General features: G+C 35.1%; 1 protein-coding gene across 7 annotated transcripts in view; it reads right to left on the bottom strand.

The window, feature by feature from the left end:
* The window catches only part of smash (smallish), a 118412-nt gene that overhangs the window by 67731 nt on the left and 25103 nt on the right, over positions 1 to 25578 (bottom strand). For 5 of the 7 annotated variants that reach the window (XM_070112847.1, XM_070112848.1, XM_070112841.1 and 2 more), the window contains exon 2: positions 20061 to 20105. The exons of 1 other annotated variant lie outside the window; for it this stretch is intronic. The gene's annotated coding sequence lies outside the window, so the exon portion shown is untranslated. Of the gene's footprint in view, positions 1 to 14519; positions 15227 to 20060; positions 20106 to 25578 lie in introns of those variants that run through there. One more of the 7 variants, XM_070112845.1, reaches the window with a different exon arrangement.

The raw sequence follows: 25578 nt of genomic DNA, 5'->3' as shown, positions 1-25578 counted from the left end.
TTCGGTTACATCCGAACTTAGCCCTTCTATACTTGTTTTTGAATACGCTTCTAAACTTGTTTGACTTTGAGTTTCGTAGAATAAAAATTGGTAGAAAGGACTTCTGAAAAATGAAATACAACTTGGCAGAGGAAATTTGTGTATTTCAGCACAATTTTCGATGCATTACGGCGTATATATATGTAAAGGGTGTCTCAAAATTAACGCAAGATTGGAAATAAATAGAAAACAAAGTTTTTAGTCTTTCGATTGTAATTTTTTTATTGAATCACAATATATATACGTAGTGTTAGTTATAGAATAACACATCGGGCATTTGGCCTCCACGGCACTCGTTTGTCGAAACTTTCTATGTCTATTCAGCTAAATGTGACTGAATTTCATTGATGCAGCTTTTAAGGCTTCAGCCCAAAATCCACACCACTCGTTGTGGATGCATTTGTTTTCGACAATCACAAGTGGGTTCTCAGAACCTCAAAAGCGGCAATTTTGGCGATTAACAAATCCATCAAGGTGAAAATTTGCTTCATCGCTTAAGATGATTTTGATGATATGAAATTTTCAAACTGCCGCGACGAAGCTTTTATTATTTTTTGAAATATTGTTCAATAATGAAGACAAGTTGTTCTATCGTCCATTTTTACAAAGCCTAAACTGTCAGCTGTCGATTGGTTTTTTTTTTTTTTGGTTTGTCAACACTTTACTACATACATACCATAAGTGGCAGCAAATTGAACTCTTGCGTGAGATTTTGAGACACCCTGTATAAGCTAAGACGCTATATGCTGTGTAGGGAATGTGGCATGCCATATTAATTGTTGCTTTCACACTGGCTGACATTTAAATACTTGTAAAATTTTTGCTGAAATTTGAGCAGCTCTTATATAACTGTCACAATTTTGGCAATTGCTGTGACATAATTAACAGTTGTTTCGGCAAAGTTGTTTTTCTTTTCAATTTTATTTTCTTTTATCTGAATTAAATCGTATTCTTTCACGTTTTTCTGAATCTACAACGTCTGTCTCATACTTGTTGACAATTATATATTCATATATCATTTTAATTTAAATAAAGCATTTAATTATCGGCATTGAGAACAATTTGCTGCTAGGCGCTGCAGAAAAATGTGGTGTCGTAGAATTGTTTAGAGACAAAGAAATTTAATGTGGACATTAATCAAGTTTCATATTTAAGGCATTGTTGTCGCTTCTACATACATATGTGGCACACCCAAAAGTTTTCCTACAATAACAAAAACATAGATTCGACATAGATATTTCTCTACACATTTACAACGTATTTAAATACTAACATCTCTTAACAATAATATACCAAAACATAACATAAAATCAAAATCTCGCAAACTACGCTTGTTTACCTATTATTTGCTACGACACTGCAATTATTTGCCTTTATTAGCCATTTCTTGAGTAAAGTAAGAGTAATATTGAACTTGAAAATTTTTTACTTATTCTATATTTTAATATGAAAATTGCGGTTTGTACGTTTCGGTTGATTTCTCACTAATCTATTTTATTACTAACTTTAAGATATTTTTCCTCCATTTGACATTTGCATTTATTTTTTGGCTTAATTTCACCGCATTTTGCCAAATTTTAGGGTCATTAAAATAACTGTAAAGCAGTCAAGCACGGATTGTCACCAAATGTTTGCAAGCTAATTTGCATTTTACATATGTACAAACATCCATATGTCTACACAATACACAATTATAAGGCAAAAATATTCGAACAAATAATAAATTAACAAATAAAAACAAAATAAAATGGCTTAGCAGCCGACTGTTTTATTATTCGCATATTCTTTGTTAATGACCCAAGTGACATAAGAGCTGTCAAACGGTTGCGCAACCCATGAAAGACTTATGGTATGCAAATAATTAAAAACCTATGTAACACATTGTATTTTGCAATTATATGCGAATCCATACATCCTTCATACAAATACATGCATATGTTGGTTCATGCATATGTGTGAGTATGTACATATGTTTCAGATAATTTGAATATTTAACTATATAGTGTTGTTGTTTAAAAGTTGCTTGACCTTTGAAGATCTGGAGGGTAGACAACAAAAAATGAGAACCACAAATGTATTCTTTTCGTGGCGGTCGAAGATTACCAACAATACTATGCAAAAGTATGCTTACTCATATGTTAAAGTAGCTCAAGTCGACTTTTGTTGATGATAGCGAATTTGAGCTCTGCTGATCAATCTAAGCGCGTCTCGGCGATGTATTATATCTTGAACAGTACATTGACATCAGGAGCCTCAACTTGCAATAAAAGAGCGACAAAAGCTATGCCCAGATATTTACTAGAAACCAAAGCGTCCATCGCACCTAATGTCGACTTAAGCCCTTTTAACATTCATTAGGAAATCTTTTTCAATTTGTTACTCATAGTTAGCTTGATTTGTACACTGATCGGTTAGCCAGATACCCGGATAGATCGAAAAGACTACAGACAGTAGCTGAGAGCGGCTAAGAGCAATTAAAAATGTTAATTGATATTCCCAGTCAACACGGCGATTGCGGCAAAATGCGCTTAAGAAGTGGGTATATCAAAGAACAAATTAAGGAATGGAGTGAACAATGAAGTGCTGAACAGAAAACAGAGCGGTAGAAGTAGGCAAATAGCAAAGATTTAGGCAAAAATTGTGGATAATCAGTTTTAAACACTGTTGGAAAGTTAAAGGTTCAGAACTCGTTCAGTATCGTAATAAATGCAAAAAAATAACTGCGAGCATACAAATAATGGAAAATACTTATGAAAAAATTAATTCGCATTGATTATCTAACGTGGAAGTTCACTCTGCGCGTTTAGTCTGTCAACTGAGATTTTAGAAAATTTCTTACACAACTTTTGCAAATCATTTTCAACAAAATATAACCTCAAATTGGGTTTGACTTGAGCAGGTCTTCAAATAGGCGCACAAACACTCAAGTTTTACGTAAATCGATAAAAATATCACATAAACAAATTACTTTACCGAACCGCGATGACATTTAATGCCATTTGCCGACTAATCTAGGAACGAGTGGCCAAACGTACTGATTGCGTAACTGATAATTACGAAAGAAGCTGCAGGGGTTAGCCGCAAGGCACTTCAACGAAATATTGCTGACATTTCAACGGCGACACCGACGAGCAATGATAATAAATCTAATCACAGAATTGCGATATAAACTAAAATGTTTATTAATTAATCAAATGCGCATGCGAGCGTTATGAAATCGGCCATATGTGTATTTGTAAACGTGTGTCTGTGCGGTTGCATGCGGCCAAGTGAAACATGTCAATTCAAGCGGTGCATTATGCGCTGCTACTAATGATGATGTTGTAACAGCGAGCACAGGATGTACACATCCATATAAATAGACATGAAAGAGGCAGTGCTTGTTGTTGTTATGATTTTGCTAAACAAAAGTAGTTGCAGCAGCTAACTACAGTGACGATGCATTCAATTTTCTGTTATTTTAATATCTTGTTGCCGTGATCTTCCGCCTTTACCATCTAATTACACTTGGCAACGCCAGCGTGCACACACACACACACCCATACATAAATGCAAGCATCATCAATTTGCGCTTATAATAAATTGTGTAATTGGCCTTTTTGGCAAGTAATACTAATATTGTTGTTGTTACGGTTTCTTGCCTCTGCTGTTTGCTGCTACACTTGTCCGCTCATAATCGACCCCGGCGATTGTGTGGCGTTGCTGATGAGCGATGTTTACTTGCATTAGTTAATTGATTTCTACAATATTTGGAAACACGTTTATTTTTCATTTCATTGGCTTTCCTGCTCATTTGTTTATTTAGGCGCTTCAATTTGCTTCCACTGTTACATAATGGATTGAGTCATGAATTTGAACTTCAATCGATTTTTCACCTTAAAAGTGTGGACACCACACTACATACATATGTACAAGTATATATTCGCATGCGCCTCTCCTTTTATTTTCGTACGAATATCGGACGATCCGTTACACAGCAACGAAGAAAAGTCAATGTGCTCTTTTTTGATACATATATCCCCTTGGCGTGATTTGAAGACGTAGTTTTAACGGTGTTAAGATCTTATGACTATTGGATAAATTGCAAGCATCATAGCGTACTTCTCGGCGAGATTGTGTAACCTTAACGTGTTTCCTTTATTTGTATTACAAAAACTACAAAGTTGGTATATTTAGTTACACCCGAAAAAGCAACGTCTAACGGCAGTCAAGCTTGGTGTAAGCTTGGCTTTTATATAGTCAAAATCAAAAATGGCGAAACGGAAGTTATCCGAAGTGGACTTATTCTGAAAAGTCAAACAACAAATGTTTTAAGTAATCCGATGGATGTTCTCCAATTTCGTCTAGCCTTACAACATCAACTCTGAGATCGGATCACTAGGGGTCACCATATTTGAAATTCTGGCTCAATTGCGAGCAGTAGACATAGCTTGCATTACACGAAATCAGGTCAACTACCCATTGGAATTGTGATCTCTGTGGTAAATATTTTTTGGTAAGTAAAAAGTAATGAGTATATTCACTAATCACTCGTTCGGCTCAAGAGAGCGCTCTATATAATATTTAAAAACTCATTAACTGGAATTTGAAGACTTTGTATTTCTTTACAGTGAAATGGATATACTTTCTTATGAAGACCAAAAGTTTGACCTTTAAGGAATTTTCAAAGTAAGTTGACCATTTGCTGTTTTGTTTAAATTGAAACAGTTTCTAGAAGTTTTAGGATTCTTCTTAATACAACTTTATACGGTCAACTTTATAAATTGCAATTCTCTGAAGTATTCTTTGGTTAGAAAATTCAATTGAAATAACATTATTCCAACAGCTATAAGTGATATTGCTGCTGGGTATCCGCTCTGGTGCATCAACTGGACTCTTTCCCCAAGTGAGAGCAATAGAAGGCAACACCCGCACAACAGCAACAAAAACACAACTCAATTAAAACGAAACAAAGCTTTTAGTGATGAACTTAATTTTAATATTTGTTGGTATTCACTTTCTTTTTGTTTTTATGTTGCTCAGACATGTTACTGCCGCATATGGCGGCATGTTGCTAGGGGATTTTCGAAGTCACTTTGATGTTGTCAGTTGCGCTGATATCGCCTTTAATGTGTAGACAAACATATCACCATAAAATACACATGCAACAGACATGTATGCACATATATGTATGCAAATATAACTCTGGACGCGCGTCTCTTTGTGTATGTAAAGTACTTGGCAACGGCATTTGTTGTACGGAGGCGATTCCCAGTATTGTTTTATGGACGTTTGCTCTCGCCATTGTTGCTCTGGTTGTGGCGCTGCCGCATTGCGTTGCCTCAACTTCCTTTCTCCTACGTCAATCAAAGCGCAATCATAATTTAATTATGTTTTCTTCTTCTTGACTTATTGCCATTTTACTGTGTGCTCTTCCTCATTTGATATTTTAGTTGTGTTGTGAGTATTGTTTATGGCTGGTATCTGAATGCATTTGTTGCATAATTAGTTTCATGTAGCACGCATTTCATTTTTATTTTAGTATATTCGTTTTGTGCGAAATTAAACACACATACACAATTATTTCCATAGTTTACCAACTGCAGGCGGCGTATGAAGCATACAACCAGGCGCAGTAACTAATTAATTGCCCACTTTATTTTTTATAGCGTTGTTATAATATTTTCAAAGTCTTTTTTGTTGTTTTCCATGTATAACACACTTTTCTCTGTGGCTCAGCACTCAGCTTTTATTTATCGGTGCCAGGGGCACAAGCACTCATACAAATTGCTTGAGTAATTCGTTTTTGTTTTCGCATATTTGCATTGTTAATACCGATTAGTATTTTTTCTCAGCTTATTATAAATTTAATATACCATGATTGCGCATTTTAATTAGCCCTTTTAGTGTGAAACTGTTTACATGAAATATTATCAGAGAATGATTTGTTTATGGCAAAGATTTTGCTTAAAAAATATACAAATTCACTGGCCAAATGTATATAAAAAATTATTTCTATAAATACTTAATACATACATACCGTAATTAAAAAACTAACATATGAGTGCCAATACCTTTACTTTTGTGCGGAATTTATTGTACTTCTTTTCGGAATTTCCATCTCGGAATTTGCAAATATTTCCGTTATCCATCTGGATAACGGCATCGGTTTCATTATATCTCTTACAACTGACAGCATGTCGTAATTTATGTCTAATGGAGTTTGAAACTCTAAAAAGCATAAAGAAATGCATCATACAGGAACGTACAGTCACAGACAATGTATTGCGCAATATGGCAACCATGGTCACTAAATGTACAAATATGTATTAATGTTTTAGAGGGTTATTCGCTATATATGTATGTATATCGTGTGGAATCTACTGGCAGCTGCACTGTTTTTGATTCATCAAGCTGACACCTACACAAATAAGCCAATGCTACACTTTCTAAAAAATACTTTCCAAAGAAACACTAGAACAAACAACAGCAAATGCAGCACTTAAATAGAGCGCGCGCGAAAGAAATTTGAATCTGAATAATTTCCGACAGTTGATTAAGAGAAAATATAATTTATAGCAAATTTGTGGCAATGAAGCGCACATAATGACGAACACACATACCCATATGAAACCATGTGCAGTGAAAGAATGTGGGCAGCAGGAGGTGAGCGCCATCAAAGGGGCAATCGATGTTGTTGGTGTTGTTGTTGCGCCGCTAAGCGAATATCCATTAGCAAGCGATCACAGTCTGATGCGTGCGTGTGTATGTGCAACATTTCATTTGCATCATGCCACAGGCGCCCAACCCAAATGCGCGTGACACATTTCTGTCGCTATCAATAAAATTGCCGCCGCCGCTTCAGCCGATGTCACGACCATCAGGAACTAATAACATTTTCTACTATGCCACATATTGCCAACATAAATACATACGTACATACATGTTGTTGTTGCGCTGAGTCGAATTTCACCCGACCTTTTCGCCATTTCTGCTCCAGAAAATCCCCAACTCTTTCGTTGGCGGCTGTCAATTGTCGTTGGCGGTCGGCTCGTGTACGCGCAGCTGCACAGCGAGCTGTCAGACAGTCGCGCGGCGGTTGCTGTTTTGGAGGCGAACTACAAGTCTCGGCAGCGATGTGAATTGGAAAACCAAAACTACTTGTGCTCTTGTTGTTGCAACAATGACGGCGTCAGCTTGTTGCTGTGCAATTTTCATTTATGATTACAAATAGTTGAGATATTTGACACATTTATCATAAATTCTGCAAATAGCTCGCATGTATCGATGTGATTTGGCGCACGCCTGCATAAGGCCAAACAACAATAACACGCTTTTGCTGCCGAGATTGCTAAGGCTCACAACGCGCTCGTATCAGAAACATTCGCTGGCGCGTCATTTCGTTGTTGTTGCCTGTGTAGCCTTGCGCCATAACTTTGCTTTGGTTTGTGGCATTGCGCTTGAATTTTCGCCCGTATGTGCCGTAACTTTCGCGCGCCAACCAACCGTCCGCCGCCCTCTCCCCGTGTTTTTCAGTTTTTGTGGGGGTTTCCGCAACACAGCAGCAGCGATGCATTGTGCCGATGTTGTCGGCACATTTGGCCAAAATCAAATAAAATATACGACCGCATATGTTTCTTCGCACAAGCTTCGATACCACAAAGTTTCAAAGTTTCTATTTCTTGTTTTTGTTTCTGCACTTCGTAGGCGTTAGCGGGCTCGTTAGCCTTTTATGCTTCTTATTGTTGTTGTGTCTTGAATTTCCACATCTTTTATTTTCTTCTTATTACTTTGGCCGTTATAATCCTCCAGTCAGCGTCGAGCACGGAGGGCATCACTACATTCCGTTACCATTACGTTGTGGAAAGGAACATAAACAACACATGTCGGCGTATTAATGGCAGCAAAGGCTTCACATGTCTTCAAAAAAGTTCATCCAATGTCAAGAAGCGCGAGAAATTTATTGCCGCTCCAAAAGAAATGCCCGCGTGTGCTTGGACGTACGGGTTTGAACGGGTATCTCAGAGTTTGTTTGAATCGCTAAATCTTAATAGTGGGCTGTTAAACTTAGAAAGGTCAAAAAAAATTTCGCGATCCCGATATATCCAAAATCCGACAATGAGTTGAGCAAAACTAGCAGCTAATTCAGAAATGGATAGAGTTTTCCCCAGTCAATGAAAATTTTAATTTAAGTTTCAGTAAGTAATACGAACATACAAACTAAATCCCTCAAGTAAAAAATTTTGTAAAAGCTGATAACAGCTGTTATATACTGAAGACGTCTTGCTCTAAAGTTAAATAAATAATAAATAAGAAATAATGAAGCTGAAGAGAAATCACAAATGTGTATTTCGAATGAACAGTTACGAAGTACTGACGGTATTGTCCACTTTTTCAAATAAATATTGGCCACCAAAAAATTGCGATCCATAAACATTACATGCATAAATGTATACATGAAGCGAGGACAAAATTTGTTTAAAGCAGCATAAATATATTATGGTACAAATAAAATTATGATTTTTACACAGATGAACCTAAGCTTTGATTGATATTATTTTTTACAGTTATTCTGAAGTCATAATAGGCATATCATAAGAAAGTTAACTTCAAATTGCCGGTAAACATAACCTCCAAATCTTAGCTAGCAAAATTTTGTATGAAATAAAATTATGAAGTTATGGCTACCCTGTCACATTAAAAGCTAAGTTCATTTTTACTTCATGCACACATACATACATATGTGTATTTATACGTGTGTATATGAGAATGTGCATATAAAAATCACTTTATTTATTGCTTAAAATGGCAAGAAGTGACAATTATTGCGGACAGCTTTAATAAATTCGCAATAAAGTTACCTAAGTCTATGATATCGAATTTTGCGACACACATACATGTACTTATGAATATTAAAATAAAATTTGAGAGTATAAAAAGTGGCAGAAACAAACACAGAGCGTTAAAGAAAATAATCAATAATTATTGACAATAAAAGTGCAGTTATTAGAACGGTTATAAAAATTGTGGAAAAGTTAAAGGAATACTAAAACCAATTAGCCATTTTCTACATTGGTGTATATGTATGGGTATATGCATTGGCGCTTGGACGCAATCGTCGATTAAAAAGAAAAAATTATAACGGCAATAAATGTTCATTTGTTGTTTGTCGTAAATTCCAAGGCAATGCTAAAACGCAAAGGCCAGCTGTTGTGAGCCAATGCCAGGTCATTTGCTCAGCAATGTTGTTGGTGTTTTGCTATTAAATTTCGTATTATGCATTTATTGCTATTGTTGTTGTTGCTGTCACAAATTTACGACAAGTTTTAGCGAAGCGTCTTCGACGCAAATTTAGTGGGTATTCAATTAAAAGGGCCCAGCAGCAGCAATTTGTAGCGAATGAGGCACTAAAGTACGTAAATGCTCAGCGAAAAACAAAATCCAAACAAAATAAATAAGTGCGGCAAGCTCACACACGACGCCTGTGCCGCATGAGTGACAACAAACACACTCAAGAACAAAAAATGCATATTCCTAGAATTCGTTTTATTCCTGTAATTTGTTGTTGTTATTGTTATTTGCATACGAGAGCCCTTTTCGCTTTCAACATATCAGCGCAGCAACATAAAATTGTCAAAGTTGTTGAACATCAGCAGTTGCTTGATGGACCGCTCCGCATGTGTGCGTGTGCTTGTTTCCAAGCAAAAACTCAAATTGGCTGTCATTAATATTGTCAACCGGAAGTTTGCAAACACACACACTCGTGCAGGGCGCACATGCAACTCTGTGAGGAAAAAAATACAAAATATTAAGGCAAAGAAGAGACACTTCAACTCCGTGCGCCATCAAAGTCCGTTGTGATTGTTGCTGATTTGGCGGTGTTGGCCAGCGCTCAATGAGCACTCGTTGATCGTCGACGCGCACACAGGCATATATGGCCATTTAGGTGTAAAATGCCATATTTATGAGTTTATAGATTGTAACATGAGTCGCTGTCAAAGTGATGTTCGTCAGCAGCAACAACGTTGGAACAGCGTGTTGCTTATGGTATAAAGGTAAAATGTAGTAAGCGTACGCATTTCAGTTGCGTGTGCCCTAAAAGAGGAGCCAGCAAGCGGAAATGTATTTTGTCACAGGGCTAGCAATGGCCTCCACACATGTTGTACATGCGAGCTGAGCATTCGTTGATGGCCAGCAACAATGTTATAGCAGGACTACCAAACTGTCTTAAAATAAGAGCTTAGAGTCAAAGTTAAATAAATTGTTCTTGATTCCAAAACGAAATATGTAAAATGTGTGTATTAAGTCGTATTCTATTGGTATACTATTCAATGTCCCTTTAATTATCCTTTATAAGATAGATTAGACAAGCTACGACTTGAGAACTCTTCGGAAATCGTGGTATTGTACCGTAAGCAGATTTTATGAAATTTGAGCCGTCCCACATAAATACATGTTATCATTCACGCTTTCGCGAATCCTTCGAATGTCTTATTAAATGAGTTGCAGTCCCAGAAAATTTATGCGCTACGTTAATTTAAAATGATTCAGCCTTCGACTGGTTGGACTGCAGGCGTATGGTAGAAAGAAATACACAGAGTCATAATCAGACAGACATTATCAAGAGTGCATACGAATGCTATGAGATATTTGGACAGACAGTTTGGCAGTGAGTTGGTAAACGACCTTGTGCGCATGCGTAGGCATTTCACAAAACTGTAATCGCATTAAGCGCACGCAATGCAGGCGAATAAAAAATACGTGCCTAAAGGCAAAGGTAATCCATTTTTGACGAGCTCGAATTTTAAATGAGACGCAAAAACGAAGTCGTGTGTAAGTCTATAAAACGCCTGGGGAGTTTGAGATTTTGGCGTGTGCATTGCGTGTATTCGTCTGAATAATTAGCAAAGCTATCCCGGCGAAGACAAGTTTCCAAAGCCGTGAATTGTCGTGCTGTTTAGGTGTGAATTTAAAATCGTCAGTAAGACGTAATTTCAGGTCACAAGGGAGCGCTACACCTTTTATACATGCCAATGCGTTACAATGCGGGTGCGACACATTCCGTTTAACAATTTGAATAATTTCTGCGTTTCCGCATTATATTTATTTTGCGTAATTATCTTTTTTTTATCACGACGATTACCTGTTCTATTTTATTTGGGAAATAGTGCTGTATCCACTGAATACTATGAAAAGCTGTTCAATATTAAAGAGAGTCGATTCACAAAAAGCAGTAACCGTTTGGTCAGTGTGGCGAATATGTATATGAAGGACACTTCCGCTCAAGTTACGGAACTTCCTGTAAAGCTCAATCAACTGTGCCGAAAACCAAAAAGGTGCTACCACAACTTTTACAAAACTGCATGACAGCAACTCTGCTTCAATAGCCAAGACACATACATATATACATATATACTTGTATGTATATACTCATCTTGTTGATGATATATTAATCACTTGTAATTTGTATAACGTAGCAATGCCGCCAAGCGAACGAACAATGACTTGGAAATGAAAAATGCAATAAACAAGTGTGTTTGTGTGTGTGTGTGCAAAATAAGATTTTGATAAATGAATAAAGGAGTGAATATTTTTCGGACAAGTGAATGCAGTCAGGCAAGTACAACTGCCATTTTAGGCAGGAATTAACAACTGAAATGGAAAAATTAAATAAAAAACCATAAATATGCAATTATTGATGCATATGGTATATATGTATTATATATATATAATTCAAGTTTTTCGAACAAGTCAATTATTCACCGTTACGAAATTAAAATAATAAAATGCAATTGTATAGCAATAATTTATTTATACAGTTCCCCAAAAACAATACCAACAAGGTGATGTAAACAGTTCCAAATATAGAGATATTACTTCATCTTCAGATATTACATAGTCACATACTTGCATATGTACATACATATACATACATATATTTATTATATGTGTCAGGCGAACCGCTAAGTGCTGAAAACTGAGTAGCATCCGGAGACGCGAAAAATTGCAACCGCAACGACACCTTTCGGAACAACACATGCACATTCATAGATACTTGTACAAATGTATGTGGCACTTTTTATATATTCTTATGTATAGCTGTGTGCATACCAAAATGTCTTAAGTGCTGCTCTTAACCACCAAATTAGTCGCTTCATTCATTCATTTGCTCATTTTCTTGCTCTTTTTCAGCGTTTTTTGCCATTTAAATTGTCTCTGTTGTGGTTTCATGAATAGCTTCGCAACATAACTGAAGACCAACTGAATAATGCATCACCAATTATGTGCATCTGGCTATATGCATACACACATGTACATATATGTATGTATGTATGAACGCGATGAGGCGAGCATCTATGTATGTCAGCATCGAAGGAAGTCACAATGCCTACGGAATAAGGTCATGACTAACCAAGAAACCGGCAAAACAGCAGTAGACCAAAGACCAAAATAAAACAAGAAAAATCATAATAACAACAAAAGTTCGGAGTGTGTATGTGTGCGGTTGAGAGAAGACAAAGCGGCTGCTGAAGGGGAACCCTTTCTGCGTGCATATATTGTCTGATAATGCAGCAACATTGGCTAGTCCAGCATTGGTGTTTCGGTTATGCGGTAGAGTGGAGACAAAAATGTTACACACACCCATGCACACAAATACGAAAATAAAGAACACTAACCTTTGAGTATGCAAGAGACTGGAAAACGGTTTTTGTTCCCAAAACAGCATTACAGAATAAAATCGCTTCGATTGCGACGCTTAAAAGTCAATCAATACCAACAACAAACACATTGCAAAAGTCTCATCAAGTGCAAGAAGCACTTTTATCAAAAAAAAAATATTTTTGTGTTAAAAAATCGGATATTTATCAAACGACCTCGTATCATGATTATCAATACTAATATTATATTATAAAGAGGAAATATTTGATTGTTTGTTTGTTTGAATTGCATAGAAAGGATTTCATTTACCGTTGGGAAGATACACTCTTTTCGGTGAGTGATTTTAGTCTAATCCTTACTAAAACGCCAATAATGTAACTAAAGGTGTAAAAAAGGACCTAAAAATGCCTTACATAGCTCGCAAATAGATTAATTTTGAGGTATGCACCGCGACCTATGGGCTATTGTGCCCTTCAATATTGTGCGCATACTATTGATTATATGTATGTAGAACAAAATAATGTACTACGACTTTGCAGAACACATAATTATCTACAAAAATTGTCGCGACAGCATATGTCTAACTGTTATAGTTACGTCACAAAAAATGTTCTTTTATTTAAACATAAAAGTAATAATAAATAAAATGCCGCCTCTGTAAAAACTCTTTAATTGTATCTGAGCATTAAGCCTTATCAAAATAATTAAAGGGTTTACCAACAAGGATGGCGTGGTGTTAAAATGAAATAAAACATTCAAATTTAGTCAACATGGGATGGGATTTTTTGTTATGCAGATAATTTTATGTCATTTATGATTCCAACAAGATGTCGGCCAAATGGCCATCATGGTTCCGTTTGAATATCAACACTTCCACTAAAGTCTAGACAAATTTCATTTTTATTCCCACACAATTTTTAAGAAAACTTGTTCACACATTTTGTCAGGTGGAAAGTCGGGAATTATTATAGAGGCTATATTGGGGACAAAGCAATGGATGGGCTGATTGAGTTAGTTTTGACATTGCTGAGGTATATTTAGATCATATTTTCAAGCAATTTTATAAATACTACATACAAGTATAACTCACACATTGAACGATATGTTCGGCAAATTTTTGTTATATACAATATTATACAATATTTTTAGTTCAGTTAATTTTGCTAAGATATCCTACTTATTGGCTGATTGGCGTAAGGCCAACGGAAGTTTGAAAATCTTATATTAGGAATATGAGAGGTAGTGGTAGTATTGACCCGATTTGATCTACTTTTGGCAATACAGAATAAAATGCTTCCTGAATTTCATTAAGTTATCTCACATGCCATCACCAACAAATCATATGTATATAGAATAAAATCAACCGGATGTTTGAAAATCCTGTGATTAGTTACGAGTATATAGGGACTAGAACAAGTTTTCACCCGATTTCTTCCTCCAAGTGGGATGGCAATTGATGAGTGATTTGTTAGTTAATTAATAAAAATATAATATATTAAAATTTGTTTGTGAGGTAACGTGATATACGTCATACGGTACGTATGTATGAGACGGCAAGTTTAAGTGTTCTTAAATATGACTTTGCAATTTTGTAACCGCCAACACATTTTTAATTTTTTAATTTTTCATATTCATGTCATAAATAAATGTTGTTTTTTCAATATTTTTTTAATAATTCTTTATTCTTATTATTCTTTTCTGCTACCGAAATGCTTTATTAATCGCTACAGTGCACAGTATTTGCATTGTACATATATATTTTTTAATTTTGGTTCACTTTATTTACTCTATTTCTCGATGTGTCAGCACATTCAAATATTTTATGTTTTCAAGCTCCTCACCTTCGTTCGGCTGGCTTAAAAATACAATATTTTATTTTCCAAGTATATTATTTTTGCTTTAGGTTGCTTGCATTTGCTTCGCCAACTTTATTTTGTGCTTAATAATCTTTTTAATTCTACCTATAAGACGCCCACACTCAGGCTCGTCGCGCATTACTCATGCCTTGCTTGCTTGTTATTTTCTTTAAGCTTTTTCAGTTATGTTACTTTATTTATTTTTTCACTTTTTTATGTCATTTTTTTCTTCCATACTGCCGTTAGGTCACCAGCGGCTTGTTTTGCGCCGCTTCGCCTTTGGTACATATAAGTTTTATGTTTTTATTTTCATGTTGTTTTTGTTGTGTTTGCATATTTCATGTTTTAATTTTTGCAGTCGCTTCTGGCCTTTCTTTGACATTGACAGTAGCTTTTGGCGTAAAAGCCTTTTTGCCATTCTTGTTGTGCTTTATTTTCAGCTGTTCTGCGACTCTAGATTTGTTATTGTTTGCGTATGTACATATGTGTGCTGCTGCTTGGCGTGTGTCGCCGTTTTGCGCCGATTGTTTGCAAATTTTACGCTCACTTTGTGGGCTAAATGTTTCAATGTTTTTTTATTATTTTATTTTAAAGAAAACAAACACTGCAGCGTCTTTTTGGTTTTTGCATAGCTCTTTTTACTTTTATTTTCTTGGTTTGGTTTTCTTTTTGCGCTTCACACTCATCTTACTCACTCAACGCATTAATTTGTTAAACAAATTTTGCAAGCTCACGCGTATGTAAGTACGTGCTTAAGTATGTATGTACGTATGCGTGTGTATATGTTTACCTCGTTCAATTTTGTCCGCTTTGTATGTTTTTTATATTCATCGATCCATAGCATTGTTCGCGTGACTCACTCTGTGGTTATACTTAAACCTGACAAAAAAGAAGAATCTAAATTTCGAAATAAAAATAAAATCTATTGTCTCGGAGCTATTTGTGGATTCATTGCGTAGTTCATCAGTTCTGTTTTAAGTCTTATTAGTTTTTCGCGTAATCTATTGTTTCTCTGCCACGCGAAAAATCTTATGGGAGATCGTAGGAGATTCTGATTCTTTGAAGCATTTTTAAAAGTTTTTTTTTACAATTTATATTCGAACATCTGATGAAATGGATTTCAAGGTCTTTTATTGGACAGCAACTGTTACTCAAATCTATGTATGAAAATAAATGTTACATGGAGTGGATTTAATGGATCAATGGAATATTTACCTCAGAAACTTTTTGCTTGACTTATTTCGATAATTTATAGAATATCTCCTAATTACTTTTTATGAAATAGGATTTATTTCAAATATATGTACATATATGATTCGATTCTGAAAGTACAGCGTCTATGCTATTGTATCTGAATGCAAAATCGACTTAATTGTTTCCCGAAATATCTCTGAAACAGCGCGCTCAAATTCAATCCAACTTCATTCTCCTTTCAAGATATGCATTATTTATTTAGCTGATCATATCTTTCCATTTACTTCTATTTTCAGCTAATAGTCCTTCTGATATTTTGCTTAATAACGCAGTGATTCACCAAATTAAGCAAAACTTTCAAAGAGCAAAACCAAAAACCATTGTCTATCTGTAGAGCTCTTAAGTTCTCAAACTACAACATATCTAGGATTAAGCCTTTATTTGAACAAGTCGATTTAAGAACCACTAAAATACTGAGATTGTATCACAGCGCCACCTAGTGAACTTTAGTAAAAATAAACATCACAAAAGTTAATATCCTATAACTTCCCAGAATACTTTCATTGGTTAATCAGATTTAACTCATTTCATTTCCTGTATTCCTCATACAAGAGCAGCAACTTTTCTTTCCTTTTTATTTTATCAAATACGGGAATGTGAACCTCAATTTTGTATTACATATTTCCACACTTCAAGAGCGAAAATATTACACATTTCATCTTCGTGTTTGTAAAACTCATAGCAAATTCCACTGAAACTGGCATTTTTGAGTAATCAAAAATCAAAAAAACTGTGTTAGAACATTAAGCACAAAAAGCAACAAAATTTAAAATAAAATCGCTTAGAAATCTCAGCAACGTCCACGAGAAGGCCTACATAAATTAATTTGAGAAAAACCGACACTCGCACGCACTTTCCACTTGGTTATCTGTAACCACTCTATCTATTTATTGGATTCTCCCGAAACAAGGTCAAAATGTGTTTTCTTTTTTCAATCGCCAACCGGTAGCTTCTTTTACAACAACTTCAACAGCTACACACCGATCGATGACACTAAACTATTACGCACGCGAGCACAAAGTGACTTACGAACCGATAGGCTGGCGGTCAACCGGTTGAACGATGGCGCTAGCGTAATGAATAGAACGCGCAGGGACGTGTATGTGGTGGTGTGTGTAATGTCAACGGGAAAAGGTGGTAGATATCGAGCTATTTACTTCTTTCTGATGAAGCACTTACAAGCATACATATGTATGACCTAACAAGGGCGAGAGGCGAGGAGACGTAGGTGCAGAATTTAGGAAGCATGGCTTTTCAAGGGCCACCTGTGGTAGGCATACGTAAAGTCCGATCCTCGCTGCACTCTACGAAACAGTGCTCCTAATAATTTCTAGCACTTATTATGTTAACACGCAATTAGAGTTCTGGGGTTGATGGAGCTCGCGGCAAAAACGTGTAGCAACTGGAAACTCAAGCGTATTGAAGTGCTGGAAATGCGCTAAAGATGGCATGCCAACGCTGGGAGACAACGCTGATGTGGTGAGCGGCCTTAACTATGGTGAGCAGTTTGTTGACAGACGACTGAGGAAGGCTCGGGGACCTAGAGTGAGGCGAAGAGGAGTAAAAGACGTACTTGAAGCTTTATATTCGTGTGTGTGTGTGTGTATCTGTAGCGCGGCTATAATGCAGTGAAGTAGAGTGTAGTGTTGTGGAGTGGCATGGCGTGGCGACTAGTGAAGTGGCTGCTAAATGCAGTAGCGCAAAGAATTTCTGCGAAAACGCGCAACAAACTCTTGAGTGTCGGCTCTACGAAGAACCATGTCTAACTATTTAAGTTAAATGGCAAGAAGAACGAGACAACGAAGCCCGAAACTAAATAGAGTGCAGAAGAGCAAATACAACGAGTGAAGCAAAACAGCCGCTAAGTGGTTGAGCTGCTACTGGTCTTTAAACATTCGGGGAACAAAGCAAGAAGCAGAATTGAGGGGCAACAAAAAGGCAAAAATGTGTGTGTGTTATGTAGATGAGTATATGTATGCGTGTAAGCTATATCAAACAATATTTCTCCTGAGGCGGAATTTTATTCGTGACAATTGTTACATTTGTGTTGGAAATATTATTAGAGTTCATTATTCTTCGTATGTAAAAGCAGGGAGTCAAGTTTACAATATGCGTGGGAATTTCATAAGCATTTCATGTTTTTTGATTATTTTTAGTCTGGCGGATATTTACCGTAACCGCAGCGAGAAAAGGGCCATGTAAATAACAACAAATAAAAAAATGTTAATGGTCAGTGCGACAGTAAAGAATGAGAGTACGAAATGAATTTAAAAACCTTAACCAACTATTTTAGAGGTTTTGTTACCAAAAAGAAATTAAGGAACTAAGGAATGACAGCGAAAATCTCATAGGCCGATGAAAATCTTAAAACTCCGATCAAGTGGAAATAGCGTTGCCAGATAAGTTTAAAAAGGAAAATGTTTGCGAATTGTTTAGAGATCTTCTGCTACACCAATCTTCAAGCATTACATAAACATCTTTTGGGATCAGTTACAGCAAACCTTTCATCTTACTTAACGAAATTCGAGAAATAATGTCAGTACTGCGTTTCTGAATTATACTTTCTCAATATTACGATTGTTTCCGAAGAACCCACGGCGTCTAAGCAAATATCTCTCACTTTGAGCCGACACTGCCAGCCAAATACCATGCTTGAAGAACTAAAGTATTAGTAGAACTCAGCGCCCACCTCGATACTATCGCTAGCTGAGAACTACTCGAAGAATTTTAAAGAGGAAAACTCCTCAGACAAGTATTTACTTACTACGATTCGATTATATAATATACTTGTATAATCTGTTTAAAGACGTATTGAAGGTAAAATAAGCAGAAATTTCCGCATTGTTGTTGTTGTTTGTTGCACAATAAGATATTCTCGCGATTTCTTTATTTATAATTATTTGCTGAAAATGAAATAAATGCGCCTTTTAAGATCACGATGGTCATACTAGAGCTCGATGCGTTCTGTACTATTATATATGTGTTTAAATAAACATAAGGGTAATTATGGACCAAATGCGTCTCCAAAAATTTGTTCGCTCATAAATTCATTTAATAAAATTAAGAATGAAAATCTGGCACCTCTGTCGCTAATAGCCAGCAAAGAAGTCGCAAGTTACTGCTACTTTTGTACTTCCTCCACGACACTTCATAACAATAAAACAAACATTCATACATTGTAGTATATATGTAATATATATATACGTTTTTTTGTATTTAGGTGTACTATAGACACGTGTGTATGTTTGTATGCAAATACACATGCATAGAAATATGTGTACATTGTTAATTTTAAATATTCACGCCCTTTGCCAATATAAAAGTCATGCGCGTCCGGAGTTCACTTTTCATGCGTTCGCCAACGTCATGGAGCCCCACCAAAAACAATAATAAAACATTTCTTACACTGATTGCTGATGGTTACCTCCGCCACTTTTTCCTCTGCCTCCGCCAACTTACTAAGTAAATTAAGTAAATTTGCGGTTTCAGTCTCAATGACTTCCACAAGACACACACATACACGCACACAATAGAAGCCAATCCCTCGGGCACTGGAGTCGAGTGCAAAGCGCATGAGTATTGTAATTTCAGTTGTAAAATCAACCATGACCCGCGAAGGCAACAATCTATTTCTATACGCAACTACCTGAGCGCAAGTGAGTAGGCACGTATAAAGGTATATAGGAATAGTCAACCACATTCGCCTCTGTGTTGTGTGGTATTAGCGGGTAAAAACTGTTTCTGTGGTGCCATGGAATTTCTGAACTTTTTGTTATGAAATCTAAGTGTGCACAATTTGGAATCACATTCATACTAAATTACGAAATTCCAGCAATGAGAATGGGCTTAGCACATACTTATTTAGATGTATTCTCCAGGAGGTCTTATGAACTCTGGTAAAAAATTGTTTCCTCACATTATATATGGGTTTGTAATGCACTCTCGTAATAATCTTATATGAGTTCATTTCCACATTGTAAAAGATATATGTATATATTAATATACTTCCAAATCAGTACTTTCAAGTAACTTAATTACGAACAGGTTGATATATAGACCAAACTCAAGTTTCCAATGAGGTTGATATATAGACCAAACTCAAGTTTCCAATGAGGCCAAGCTTTATTTTTATTTCGAAGAGTAAATATAATGTTAAAAGCGGATTTAACCCCTTTTGCTAACAGCCCAAACTCGAGTTGATGTTACCATAAATACTTTATGAAGGTAGAGCATAATGAATGCTAAAAAAGCACATGAAATGTTATTTCTTACCTGTTTTTCTTTTATTCAGCGCTCATGTTATATGGGCTGCCGTAACTGTAAATAAGAAATAAACAAAAATTCAAATTAATTCGTGAATTATTTGTTTACAATTTAACTTAGACTTACAACATATATTTATGTACATGTCAAAATTCTAACAAAAAAGGCACTCGAAGTCTCAAACAGTCTATTAGCACTTTCCCACACACCAAATACCCAATTCACACTTGGCAGAACACCCATCACTGTGTCAACAAGGTTGTTACTACTTGTAGCTCGTATGTTTGTACACTTCTATGGTACTCGTATTTGCTCGTAACTGTGCGGTCAGTACAAGGTCCAAGTGACCGGTCTTCCTTGAAATTACGTGCGTAACAATTAGCTTTCTTTCCGGTATGTAACACACAAAGCTATACACATCTACTATCGGTGTGACCCAGAAGCGGCAAAACATTAGGCAAGCACGTTGCACACACACTCACACAAGCATGGATTGTACTGCACTGGATTTATTTCCATTCATAGACAATTTTGGTTAGCAACTGTTTTCTTTGGCATAAAATGATTTTGAAGACACAAAAGGCGAGCGACGATTTAAGATGTTGTAAGAGTTTCCAGGAAACACACTCGGGTGGCAGAGTTAACGAAAAGAACAAACATGACGGGTGTGACAAAGTGGCGTGATAAAACCTGGTTCCAGCCGGGCCTGATATGTGTGCATGTATTTCATACATCTTCATAAAAGTATGTATATAATATATATATGTAAGATTTACATTTTTAGAAATTTAAATGTTTACAAAACCAACACAATCTGTTTGCTTTGAATTTGTGCCAACCGAAGTTAAGCCTTTAATAGTTTATAGGCGCTGCATTTGAGTGTAAAAATTTGTATGAAGCTTTAGCTAACCTAAATTAAAGGAAATGCTAATTGTTTAGAGCTTAAAACTATACAATTCCTGGGAAGAAAAAAAAATAAACAAATTATTACCGAAGTGGTTTCAAATGCAAGGTAATTGAGAAATCGTTGATGTTGATAAAAAAATTAAATAAGCAGTTTTAATTTGCTTATCCGCAAAATTCGTAAAAAAAAATATTTAATGCGATTTCTTATTCATAAGTTAATTATTTTTTATTTATTATTTGTATTTTAGTTAATTCTTACTATTAATTTCATTATCGTAGTATATGGACGGAACAGAATAAACTTATGAATAAGAACTGGGTTAAATAACTTTTATTAGCATAATTTTCTAATGAATCATAAAAATATATATTTCTTTATGGCAATGTAAATATATTTGTGATTTTTTTATTTTTTGCTTTCAGTTACTTTTTGCATTCTTTTGTTTTGATTTTACAATTCTAGTTTTGTTTGTTTCATCTTTCGTTCTGTTGCACACGTGCATATGTATATATATGGTATTATAATATATTTATTTATATTTGTAATTAATTTTGTCATATATAACATACATATACATTTGTTGGTATATATACATACATATAAGTTTTATGGTAAGAATGTAAGTATGTCATTTTAAACGCTCAACTCGCCTTACCGACTTTCAAATATTGTTTAATTTTTTCCGCACGTGTTTTTTTCTTTTATGCAGAAAACCTTATTCATTTACATACATACATAAATATGTATATGAGTGTAAGTGCGTATATAAAAAACTTTTTAAATTTTTTTAGTTTAATTATTTTGCTGCCTACCTCGAAGAAATATCGAGATGAGACCTCACGTTGCTTGGCAGTTGTATATAAATATTCCAAAGTGTAAATCAAAAGTAAACTTTTCGTTTTTTTTATTCTACCTTCTCTTATTCGTAAATATTTGTTTGTTAAAAAAAATATTTAACTATAACACTTTATTTCGATCGTGTTTCCATTTAAACGCACACACTTACAAATATGAATTTATACATACTTATACATACGTACAGATTACATTTTACATATAAGTACATACATAAATATGCATGAATAAAATGTTAAAATTTAATACACAAAAAATTTCTTCGACAAAATTACTTATTTACTTTTGTTTGCCGTTAATTCTATGCGAGTTGTCTTCACCCACTACCCAACTGATCAAGTTTTAATCTGAATGTCGCCATTCAATTGACAAATACCGAAATCTTGTTGCGAAGGCAGTCGGAAATGTAAACCGGCGATAACATACTGATAACTTACATATGTACCTACATATATACATATCTACATATAGTAAATATAGATTTCATATGCGAGAGAAGCGTTTTATAGGAAGTATGGATTTGGAGAATACTTTTTTGTTTCAACTCGCACATTGAATTTAAATGAGGCAATTAAAATGTTGAAGTTTGTAAAATAAAAATGCTTTTTAACAGGCACTTTATTGTTGTAATCAAACAGGTTTTAAAAAATATAAATACCTACATATATGTACATATGTATGTAAAGAGAATTTTCACACTCATTTGTTGCTTCAATAAATTCGTAAAAAGGTCTGAACGCGTGACTTTATTTAGTTTGGAAAAATTGCAAAAATCGTTATATAAAATATCAATTTCGATATTTTTTGAATCATTGTTCATCATAGGTTTTGAAAAATCGTTGAACTGTTCAATGGCAACAAATCCTTTAAAGCCTTTATAGCAGTATTATTGCAAGCGAGGTATCTAATTTAATACATAATAAACTAATGAGCAATTGAGTCAAAACTAATTATTTTTTAAAAAGGCCGCAGATAACGTTGGATTAGAACTATCGTATTTTTCTTAAAGCACACTTTTAGGCGTATAAACGCGTTTATCATTAGATTTGCTGAAAGTCATGTCCTTCATGCAGTAATTTACACTAATTCTTCGATGGTTCACGTTTTGCTTCGTTCTTTTTTCATTAATATTTCGCTTGTTCCAATTGCATTTGAAAAATTATTCGGAAAAGAGCACGAACGTATGTAACTACATTTGCTATAATTACTAATAATTGAATTTGAAATACATACCTTATCTACTTTAATTGCAGCTCGATTTGTATAAAATTATTAAAACATTGCAGTGAAATAGATTTAATGAAATTGTAGACAATTAAACCGTTACGTGAGAGGATTCGCAGGTAACCTCAGTACCGTTACGCCTACAAATGCACGCTTTTTATTTGTGAATTACCTGATAAAAAGTATAATAAATAAACTGCAAATAAATTAATTTTTATAATTGTGCACGAAATTTTTAGCGTGCTTCATTAAAAAAGTGACTTGAGAAATAAATTCATGAAAAATATTCGCGAAAATTGCGTGGAGCTGAATCACTGAAGAATTTAATACGCGCACTTTCTGCGATTTCAGGTGTGTATGCTTCTGTTTTTCTGCCAGTACTTATGTTATGCAGCGAATAGGCAAAATTGATTGCCACAAATACAAACGGTTGTATGTATGTGTATTTGTGCACAAAAAATAAATTGTATAAAACTCGCGGCAGGTGGCACGTTGTACGCATTGCATGTGGAACGCCAGGTTTACTTGAGAAATGTCTACGCTGTTATTTTTAAATTGCTTGTTGCTCTTCAAATCTCGTTTTTAAAATCTTAAAAATATTTGTATAAATGACTCTATGTTAAAATATCATCTACGTCTATATGTTTATTTGTTTAATTTAAACTGTTTAATTTACTAACTGTAAAGTGTTGAGAAACCCATCAGTCTTCAATTTGGCACCACGAAATTTCAAATGACATGCAATTAATAATTGAAATGCTTGAAAATAACAAACGAATTGAAACGTAACGCAATTTGCAAAAACAAAGCCATGCCGCAAACAATTTTCGAAACAAATATATACGAGAAAAAGCACTCAAATTGCAGACGGACATCAAGTGGCGCCTGAAATGCGCCATAAAAGCGCCATTAGGCGTTTTCTACAATTTTTTTCATCACTCAATTTATAGACACACACTTTAAATTACCGTTAGCTGCCAAAAGTTATAGCAGCAGGAGCGGCAAATAGTGAGTAATTAATGCTTCCGAGCAACTTTTTAACGATTAAATCATTTAAATGTGTGGGTCCAACCACCAGTCGACGAATGGGTGGCAAAAGCGCAGCGGGTAGGGCAGCGGACAGCAAAAATAAAAAATAACAACATTTTTTAAGTTACACATGTTTTAAAGCGCGTTGTACGTTTTAGTGGCGCCGATGACATCAACAACAAATTGTCCAAAGTGGCCGATTAATTTTGTAGACTTTTTTCTTTATGTAGATATGTATGTATGTATATTAATACAAGTATATTTACTTACATACATATACATGTATATATCTGTTAATAAGTTAAACTCCCGACAAATCTAATTGATTGATCATGTTTTTTGGATCATACAACATCTGTGAGCTATAAAAAATGTATACTAAGATTGCTATGAAATATTAGAAAACAAACGTAAGCACTTTATGTAAATTACATATACATATGTTCATATACATACAAACGAACTTATATACTCATCTATTAATATTTTATAATTTTATTTTAATATTTTGTTTGATACCCAGATCATATGATTTTAACGCTTGAAATACGAAATGATGCTGTTAAAAACCAATTGCAAAATGTATGCCCTGTACGAAATTATATAGACAAACAAATACGTATACCAAATACAATACCACTACTACGTCATAAGTGCACAGAAATATTTGAATGTTTCATGATTAAATTACAGCATAATAAAACAATTAAATATGCGAGCTACGAAAAGTTTCAAAAAAACGAATGCTGTGTACATAGGTATCCTCAACTCCAACTACCCTGAGCCTATTTTAGAAATCAACGCGTATAGGGTATATAAATTTCAATTTCGAATTAGATTCATTATGTGCAACTTTTTTATGTCATCATCAAATATACGAGTGAACGCATTGAGCAATTTCTGATTTAATGCCGCCCAAAAGCTATGAAAAAATAATTATATGGAATTACAATAAGACGATTTGATAATCTCATGCAACAGAAAATAGACGAAATCTGCCGGCGGCACAGATACACGAACACACACATACTTATGTATTTCAATTTCCACAGCCATAGACATGTACAAATAGACAGATAAATGTGTATTATGCATGCGCCGCAATTGCAGCAATTTTTTCGCTTTTATTGCATTTTATTGCTTCTTCTAAAATGAATACATAGATTTTTTACGGTATTTTTCTAACGCCACTCTTGGTCGCGAGCTGGCTGACTGGCAGCTGAACGAAAATAGCGACGAATGCGACTATTTTTACGGCAGGCACCGCTCCGCAGCCACGCGTTGCTGCCACACACTCAAAAACACGCACACACCAACACATAATCCATGCAACACTTGCGTCTGGCAATGGTAATTTCTTGGTGGCAAAAAGCTCATGCATACATGCATATTGATTGCTTTATATGCATATCAGGCACACTCTGCCCCACTTCAGCGCTCCTGCGCCAGCGCTCGATCTAAGGAATTTCCTCAGTCTGCGCGGAATTTCACTGAGTTATAGCCGTGGTCGCG

Source organism: Bactrocera oleae, chromosome 2 (assembly GCF_042242935.1).
Source record: "Bactrocera oleae isolate idBacOlea1 chromosome 2, idBacOlea1, whole genome shotgun sequence".
In the NCBI taxonomy this organism is placed as follows: Eukaryota; Metazoa; Arthropoda; class Insecta; order Diptera; family Tephritidae; genus Bactrocera; species Bactrocera oleae.
The sequence above is the reverse complement of the archived record's forward strand: the minus strand, read 5'-3'. Positions and strand labels throughout refer to the sequence as shown.